Here is an 8699-nt window from a genome sequence, read left to right as displayed (position 1 = left end):
TTAAAATAAATAAAGTAAATGTTTTATTTCTATTATTATCTCTATTTATTATTTATTGTATTTTTTTACCTACGTGACTTTACCGAAAAAACCTAAGAGTATGAATCCTTGCAGTCACGAAAGCCTCAAATCTACCTCGAAGATAATGGTAATGATGATGCTCAAGCACACGTTCATGATCGGTGGTGACTTCACAACAACTGCGGTATCTTATTTTTATTGTTTTAAATCACGGTTGTTAAGCACAGGCCCAAAGCCCAAAATGTCAAGCGGCCAGCAACAAACAGCACTGTCACAGTTGAAATCGATAAAGGGTGAAACGCATTTCTTGAGTTGAGCGAGGGCATATTGTTGTAAGAGCCTGACAACGATGGGAGGAGAGAATTCCCAAGTGGAGTCGTGAGAGGGAAGAAGTTGAAAGATAATTGTGGTGACCTGCAGTGTGGTGAGTGGGCGAGTGTTGTGACCTGCTGTATGGGGCCGTCCATAAATGACGTCACGCACCGGGGGGCGGGGGGGTCAGACATTTGTGACGATGTGTGACGAGGGGGGGGGGGGGTTTGAGAAATGTGGCGTCATGTAAAAATGCGCAACTTTAAATAAATATAGCAAACACGTTCTACTTAATTAAATAGACTTTTCAATAAATGTTTTCTCCTACAACATCAGAGTGCAGCGGCACATTAAATACGCACTACAATGACAATAGTTTAAATCGATTTGAAGCATGTTTTATAATGGGGGGGGGGCAGAGCTTTGTGACGTCATATTTGAGGGGGGGTCTGACTTTTTGTGACGCCGTGTAACGAGGGGGGCGGGGGTCAAAAATAGCCCAAAATCGCGTGACGTAATTTATGGACGTCCCCTATGGTGCTGGTTTGAACAGAGTGTGGATGCGACGTGACAGTCAGTCCGGTGGACAGAGTCCTCAACATGGGTGAAGGAATCAATGAGTGCAGTTTACGGGGACGGTACCCATGGCAGTCGCGATAGAAGGATGACAAGGAGGTGACTGACCGTCAGTGGCGAGTGAATCATGGAGCGCGTGAATTTCAATGAAGCTCATTGCCTCGCGTTGACGGCGTGGTAGGAAGCGATGGTGACATGCGGTGACCTTGACCTGACACGTGGGAGTTGGAGATTCAACGTCCCGAGTTGGAGGACAGGGACACCGTGAGCTTGCGTCACGTGGGTCCTGCCGGGGAGCTGCCTCCTCTGGTGCCGTGTGAGATCGAGACGGAGCAGACTTGGGGTGATGTTCATGAAGTTGCAAAGTGAACATCACTGCAAGTCTTAACCGCCTCATCCTCATGGCCCTGTGCCTCGCGTCACTCGGTCTCCGACGCCACGAACCAGCGCTGGATCCACGAGAGGGATTTTAGGGGCTGCTGCTGCCGCTGCAGTGCCACGGAGTTTGAGACCCCCGCGGAAAAAAACAAGCAGCGTCACCTCGGTTAAACGCAACACTGCAAAAGGTTAATGTGCCACGATGCAATCGCTCGCTCCCTCGCGCCGCTGTTGGTGGGAGCAGGGCCGGATTAAGATTGTGTAGGCCCCTGGGCTACAGGTACTGTGAGGCCCCCAGTAATATTTTCAAAAGGAAAGAAAAGTTAAAGAAAAATCAAATGTATTTTTACAAGGCTAACAACAAATAAAATTTAGCATTCACAAAGCGAAATCACTTTTCAATTACATCTCTGGAGGCCCTCCAGCGCCCTGGGCTGCAGCCCCTAAAGCCCCGTGCCTTGATCCGGCCCTGTGGGGGAGGAACCTCCACTCGAGCGAACTCTGGAGAGCATTTGCTCCACTTTTCCAAGTTGACCAGACGTGTTTCAAGAGGTGGGGCGGTACCAACGCACAACGCGGGCGGAGCGAAGGAGACGCGCATCCGAGGGGAGCACATTGTAGCAGATGTGAGGGCTGCATCCGTCTCCACGCGTCTCTCCCCCCCACCTCCCCCCCACCCGGCGTCTCGGCGTCGTCTCCTTCACGTGTTTGAGACGTGGAGCACAGGGCAAGGTGCGTTAGCCGTGTTACCGCTCGCCGCTGTTACCCGAGACTCGTTTAAGGCTTCCCCCCTGTGTTAACTCTTCGTGCCAAGGTGAGTAAAATCTGTGTTATTTTTGTGTATCACCTTTTAAAGTATGGGTACGTGAACTGTTTCACTCTTTCAACATATCCGGTTACTGTGGAAGAGTAGACCAAATACCCTCTAGAGATCCTTTTATTGGAGGCCCCTTCTGCCAACAGTGCAATTACAGGGATTGCACCTTTCCGTTTTTCACGAAGAACCTCAATAACATCCCTCGTCATCGCTTGAACCGTTTTGGACCCACGTGCTTAACCTTTAACAATGCGAATTGAACCCCGATGAAGCTTGCAGAGCTGAACGGAGTTAAAAGAACTCGCAGACACACTCTGTGGAAAGGGCCAACGCAATAGAACCCTGTCCGTCATCTTCCACGAAGTTCACGGTCAACTCTAAATCGCATCCGCTGCACAAACCATGGCCGGTGCGCTCACCTGATGCACAAATGATGACGATTAAAAATTCTTCAGTGTGCGACTGTGGTCATCCAGAAGAGACGTTACAGCATTTCACGACGCAATGCCCGATCCACAAATACGAAGGAGACGTCACAGCGATGATACGCTCTTGACGCCGTCATCTGGCTTGACCACGTGAGTGCGAAATTGGAGTGGTCGCTCTGCATCTCCGTCAGCCAAACGAAAGAAGAAGAAGACTGAGAAACGACATCAAAGTACCACGAAGTGGCTTAGGCTGCCGTGCCGTTTGAAGGCCCATGCTTGCCAATCGGTATGTTCATGACTTACATTCCACTGGAATCAGTTACCGGCTCCTGGCTTTCGGAATTTGTAAACTGTTCTGAAAACCTCTTCTTGGTTCTTTCGGTAAAGTCACGTAGAATGGAAATAATCAAATAATAAAAATAAAACATAATAAAATAATTCTCACGACGTTTCGGCCACAACGCAAGCATCCGTCCTCGGGTGAAGAACAGGTCTGTTGAGAAGACAGAGTTGTGGCCGAAACGTCGTGAGAATTATTTTATTATGTTTTATTTTTTATTATTTTATTATTTCCATTCTACGTGACTTTACCAAAAGAACCAAGAAGGTGAATCCCTGCAGTCACGAAAGCTTTAAATCGAAATGTTCTGAAAACCGTTGCCTGTTTACCTGTTATAGTTGAACAACCCTCGTGAGGACTTACCTGTGTTCAATGGCGGAGCCAGGATTTTCAGGTAAGGGGGGGGGGGCAACCCCTCCAGCAATGAAAAACGATAGAGGAGTTGTTAGTAAGTAAGGACTTGTCCCTTGCTTTTTATTCGACGCGTGTGCGGCGATGGCCGAATTCGATCCGTGTGTGATCCGCATCGCGCTCGCTGAAGGTGAATGCCTTCAGGGAAGTCGTGTCCTGTATACGCAACTGCGCACAATTCTGTGAGTCAATTATAACTGATTTTCCGTTACTTATTGCCAATTATGGACTCAGACTATTGTCCTATCATCTCATATAGTCCCTGGCACGTAATAATATGCTACACAGTGGCAGTGGGGGTCGCAAAATCCCGATTTATTACTAATAAACCCCAATGATCCGATCGAAATTAGGGATTTCGATCGGATAATTGGGGGGGGGGCACGTGCTACCCCACCCCCCACTGGCTCCGCCAGTGCCTATGTTAGATCTCGGCTACGTTATGACTCCGCTATATTAGAACTCGCATGTGCGACTCCGTGACTGAACCGTGAGCTGTGCGACTCGGAAGCCACGGCGAGGGCCTCTCTCTCCTCTCGCACGAAAATGCGCCTCCGCTATTCTCAGTGGCGTTTGCGGTCGTTTTTGGACCTCGCTTGCGAAAGGCGCTACAATTTCGCGAGTGCAGAATGCCCAGTGGTTGTTTCGTGCGAAACCTCGTGATGACAGAGGTGCGATGCCCGCGTGCGAATGAGTGAGCGCGGATTTTGCGCCTTTGCGGGAGACGGCGGATTCTGGGCATCTGTGGACGTCTCACGTGGTGGGGAAGGCGGAGGGACGACGTCCTCTTCATGCTCAGTCGTTCTCGAGTGCAACCGACCTCGCGGCTGACGAACTCGTTGCGGATGTAGCCACGCGGTTTGCTCAGAGCGTCGGTGGAGTAGCAGGATCAGGCCCTCCCCCGCCGCCTTCACGTTAAACATTCTGGAGTCCATGGGTCTGGGAGTTGGTAGCCGCCGTTGCAAGCAGGAGAAGGAGGAGGCTTTGATTTGAAATCTGTTGCACGTTTCACTGTGGCCCATTAGGGGCCCTCAAATCTGTACCGCCAATGCAGCAGCCCTTCTTTGGCTCTATCGCCGAGAGGAACTCCAGAGGTTCCTTCTCCCTCCTCCGTGCCCCCCCCCCCACCACAACCACCACCATGATCTCTTGCAAGTTATTTCACTGGACATGCATCTTCAAAAAAATGAGCACGAATGATTGCATTCGTTCTGCGAGAGCAAGGATGTGTCGTGTGTAAATAGACAAAAGCCAGTGGTGATCTGCTGCTCGAATATGAATTTGAGGAGGCGCACTTCTGTTTATAGTCTTGATCCAGTGGCGAAAATCCCACACTCGCACGGCGGGGCGAGTCTATTCAATGGACAAACGCTCTGTCGCCTCGACGGACCTGGTTTTCACCTGAAGACGGCTGCTTGCGTTGTGGCCGAAACGTCGTGAGAATTATTTTATTGTGTTTTATTTTTATTCTTTTATTACTTCCCTTCTACGTGACTTTACCGAAAAAACCAAGAAGATGGACAAACGCTGTTAACTTTGACACAAAATAGTGCCTATTTTAATCGACCCCGGAAGGGATGATGTGCTCAATCCGTATTTAAACTCGCGACGTGATGATTGCGAGTCGCACGCTCCTCCCGCTGAGCGGGACGGTCGGATTTTTTTAAACGGTGCATTTAATCACGCGACGAGATGAGATCAAATCTAATTCGAGCGTGCAATTAACCCCCGGTGATGGTGGTGGTGATGATGGAAACACAAAATCCACACCGGAACGGGGCTCACAGCGCCCACTTGTTAGGGTTCGTGTATTCACCAGTTGTACGGCCACTCGCGAAGCTGAAAGGTGTAGGGCATAACGTGCATGCAATATACACACACACACGTGTACATACACACGTCGCAAAACAAAACCTACACAATATATAAACAGCGTATTTGGCTGTCCTGCAGCGGTGCACAGATAACAAAAACTTGCATTCGTCAATATCACTGTAGCCTAAAAAGGCAAATTGCTTTCAAAAAGGGCCATTGCCCGAAACGTCGCCGATTCGATATATCTGTTTAAGGCCACAGTGTTATGGACAAATACAAATGTTGCCAGATCGCCTGTGATAAAAAAAAAAGAGCGCATATGTTTAACCTGAACGCAATAAAAGTTGAGCTCATTTTGAATGAGCGAACGCGACGGGCAAAGATCGCGTCGAAGACGGACGGAGAGAAGCAGCAACGTCACCTCGGGGCGCGGCACGGGAGGGACAGGAGCGAGCATCTCCCCCGCAGGCTTCGCGTCCACGGCTCCAACTCCCGACGCGCTGCGGCTGCCGCTTCTTATACGAGGCGGGTGGGGCCCCTCCGCGCATTGGAGACGACGGCGGTGGCGGCGGTGGTGGTGGGAACGAGGGCCCGAGGGTTGAGGGCGGCTCTGGCTGCTCTCGGTGGGAGGGGAGTGGTGCGTGCCGCGTGTGCCAGGAGAGAGAGGAGGGAGGGAGGTATTTGTGTCCCGTGCTCCACTGCCTTCCCGTGGCCGGAGAAATGCGCTCCATACGGGCAACTTGCCGGGATTTCTGGCCCGATGGTCGTTCGTCAGTTGCACACGTGGAACGGAAGGTCCAAGTGGAATTACCGTCCAAATGAGCATTGACGCGGTGCCCATCTCCCGTTTACAAGACCCGAGCCAAATTTATAAAACCACGGCAACCACTGTTGACGTCTCCCCCCACCCCCCTGCCCCAGCGGTGTACTAATTTTAACGACCCTGGAGGGATGATGGGCTGACGAATCAACGCTCATCCGGGAATTGAACTCGCAACCTTTCGATGACCAGCCACTCGTTCTACGGCTGGGCCACCTGGACCATCACATGGGGGAGTCATGACTGCGTTTCGGAGCAGTGTGAATGGTAATTTGCAGCGAGGCATGAAAACACACCACGTGGTTGTTTTACAAGTTACAGAGTACTCATGGCCACAGCAGCATTGCCTTCTCCATCTGGTCTGGATTCTGCCCGTCTCGTACCCTTCCAAGCAATGTCCACGTGCTGTCGGAAACGTCCGGACGATGGCACTCTGGCCATATTCAACAAACAACACCTTGCACACGCAGCGTCTATTTATAACACGCGCAGTTCGCTTCCTTCGTGTATCTGTCCCTCCACGAGAAATGTAAAAGTATTTTTTTGACACGTACCAATCAGCCGCCACACGCCCTTCTTGGGTGTGACAAATTTCAGCAGCATTGCTTTTAACGCGAGCAAACTCTGTCCAGGAGACGCTGAATATCGAGACTGGTCCTGTCAAGTTTGCTTGAGTCAATGCTGGTGAACTGTCCGACGTTTATAGGCGACCACCTCGTTGGATGTGTGCCCTAGTTCGACGCAGAGCTGTATGATTCGTAGTAGTAATTGTTGCACTCTTTAAAATGCACGTGTACAGAGCGGAGTAAACAATGCGGTGCTTGAGAAAGGGGCTCTGCGGCGCCGCCTCCTATCGGTGCGCGGTTATTTAAGGGGGCACGAGGTTCTGGAAAGCCCTGGTCACGCAGCAGGCGCCGTGCCCTAATTTGGGTGGTGAATGTGCCATCGCTTTGTCTGCACCGTCCGCGTCGCGCGCTAAATGCGGCGCGCGCGCGCCTTTGTCACGGCCCAGACAATGGGGGGCTTGGTGCCGAGCCAGACGCCAAGGTCACCCGCCGGAGGCCGCCTTCTCCTCCTCATCATCATCAGCAGCAGCAGCCAACAGGAGCCTCGGAGATTGCGTTAACCGGACCCACGTGAACGTTCGGGGTGTCACAAATAGCCCCACGTGCACGCTTATTAAGGAGGCATCGAAGAAGCTTCGTTTTATACTCCGTTGCCAAAGCCTCTAAACTCCAAACGTTGCTGCTACTGCTGCTGCTGCTACACACTGCACTAATATGGCCCAAGTTGGAATCTTGCTGCTTGTCACATCTGGCGTGGAACACCCAGCTCTTACCTCACCGCACCGGGTAGAATTCAGCATAAAGCAGTCAGTGATGATCCAGCACCCACGGAATCACTCCAGTTACTCGCTCACCGGCGATCAGTTGCCTCCTTATCACTCTTCTCTCGCTATACAACCATGCTCACTTCTCCCGTGAACTTCACTCGTTGATTCTCCAGCCATGCTGTGTTCAACTACCACAACTGCAGATCCCAACCACTCACCTCGCCAACCACTGATCACCCTGGAGATGCAACATTGGTTCAATACAAGCAGACTGCAGCGGCTTTGACATTTAGTTTCTCATCAGCAGTCAGGCTTTGACCCATTGTTGGTCACCTACCAGATGTTTATAGGTACAGACCCTCTGTTAGATATGGGTCCTAGTTCAATACAAAAACCTTGTAATACACAACTCAATATTCATTCACGTTGTGCAGAATATTGTTACGTATGTTGAACTTTGTTCGGGCCGTACGTAGCCCACCGTGCTCATCGGAGGTGCAGGAGGACAACTAAACACAAAAAAGCAGTTCTAAAGAAATCTGTCTTCAATTTATATTTTAAAGTGCACAGCTCGTTGCTTCCTTATATTGTCCATGTCGACGCAAATGAGAACGCCGGACGATGTTTACGCATTGAGCAAGAGGTCTTCAGCTGTGGCTGTACCTAAGCTGGCGCGTGCAGCCTTCGCTGCTCACCCAGGGACCCGAGGGCTCGTTACGCACGGCGTGACACACGGGAACAAGGCCCCAAGGGCTCGTTACGCACCGCGTGACACACGGGAACAAGGCCCCGAGGGCTCGTTGTGCACGGCGTGACACACGGGAACAAGGCCCCGAGGGCTCGTTACGCACGGCGTGACACACGGGAACAAGGCCCCGAGGGCTCGTTACGCACCGCGTGACACACGGGAACAAGGAGACGAGGCTTGTGCACTCCCAGTCCATTTTCCTGAGACCCATTCACATGTGAATATTTATTTTGCACTCGCACCATTTTCAATCAAAAGTACATGCAATTAAAACCTACACATTGCACGTGTACTACATTCGTACATTAAAACCATATTTGCAAATCTCCAGAAAATAATATACTTATCGATGCCAATGATGCCCTAATTTATACGAGGGAGGTGACCAGATGGACAGTAACAAAAAAACTGGATAAAAACTGAGAAGCGGACAAAGATACTTAGAATTTAAGAATGAAAAAAAATAACCCGTAAAAACAAAGTTTTTCACTATAAATCCTTTATATGCGTGGCATCGGTTTTATTTTATTATTCATTTCTGTTTTTCTTGAGTAAGAGTTTCATTTTTATCACATTGGTATTTTAAATTAAATATGAATTTATTTTTTTCCTAAAAAGTGGAAAATTTTTGAATTTTTTTTCACGAAAATAAATTGTCACGCACAACGAGTCTGTGTGCAAAATGTCAGCTCGATTGGAT

Source organism: Lampetra fluviatilis, chromosome 25 (genome assembly GCF_964198595.1).
Source record: "Lampetra fluviatilis chromosome 25, kcLamFluv1.1, whole genome shotgun sequence".
Lineage (NCBI taxonomy): Eukaryota > Metazoa > Chordata > Hyperoartia > Petromyzontiformes > Petromyzontidae > Lampetra > Lampetra fluviatilis.
This window is presented reverse-complemented; position numbering follows the sequence as displayed.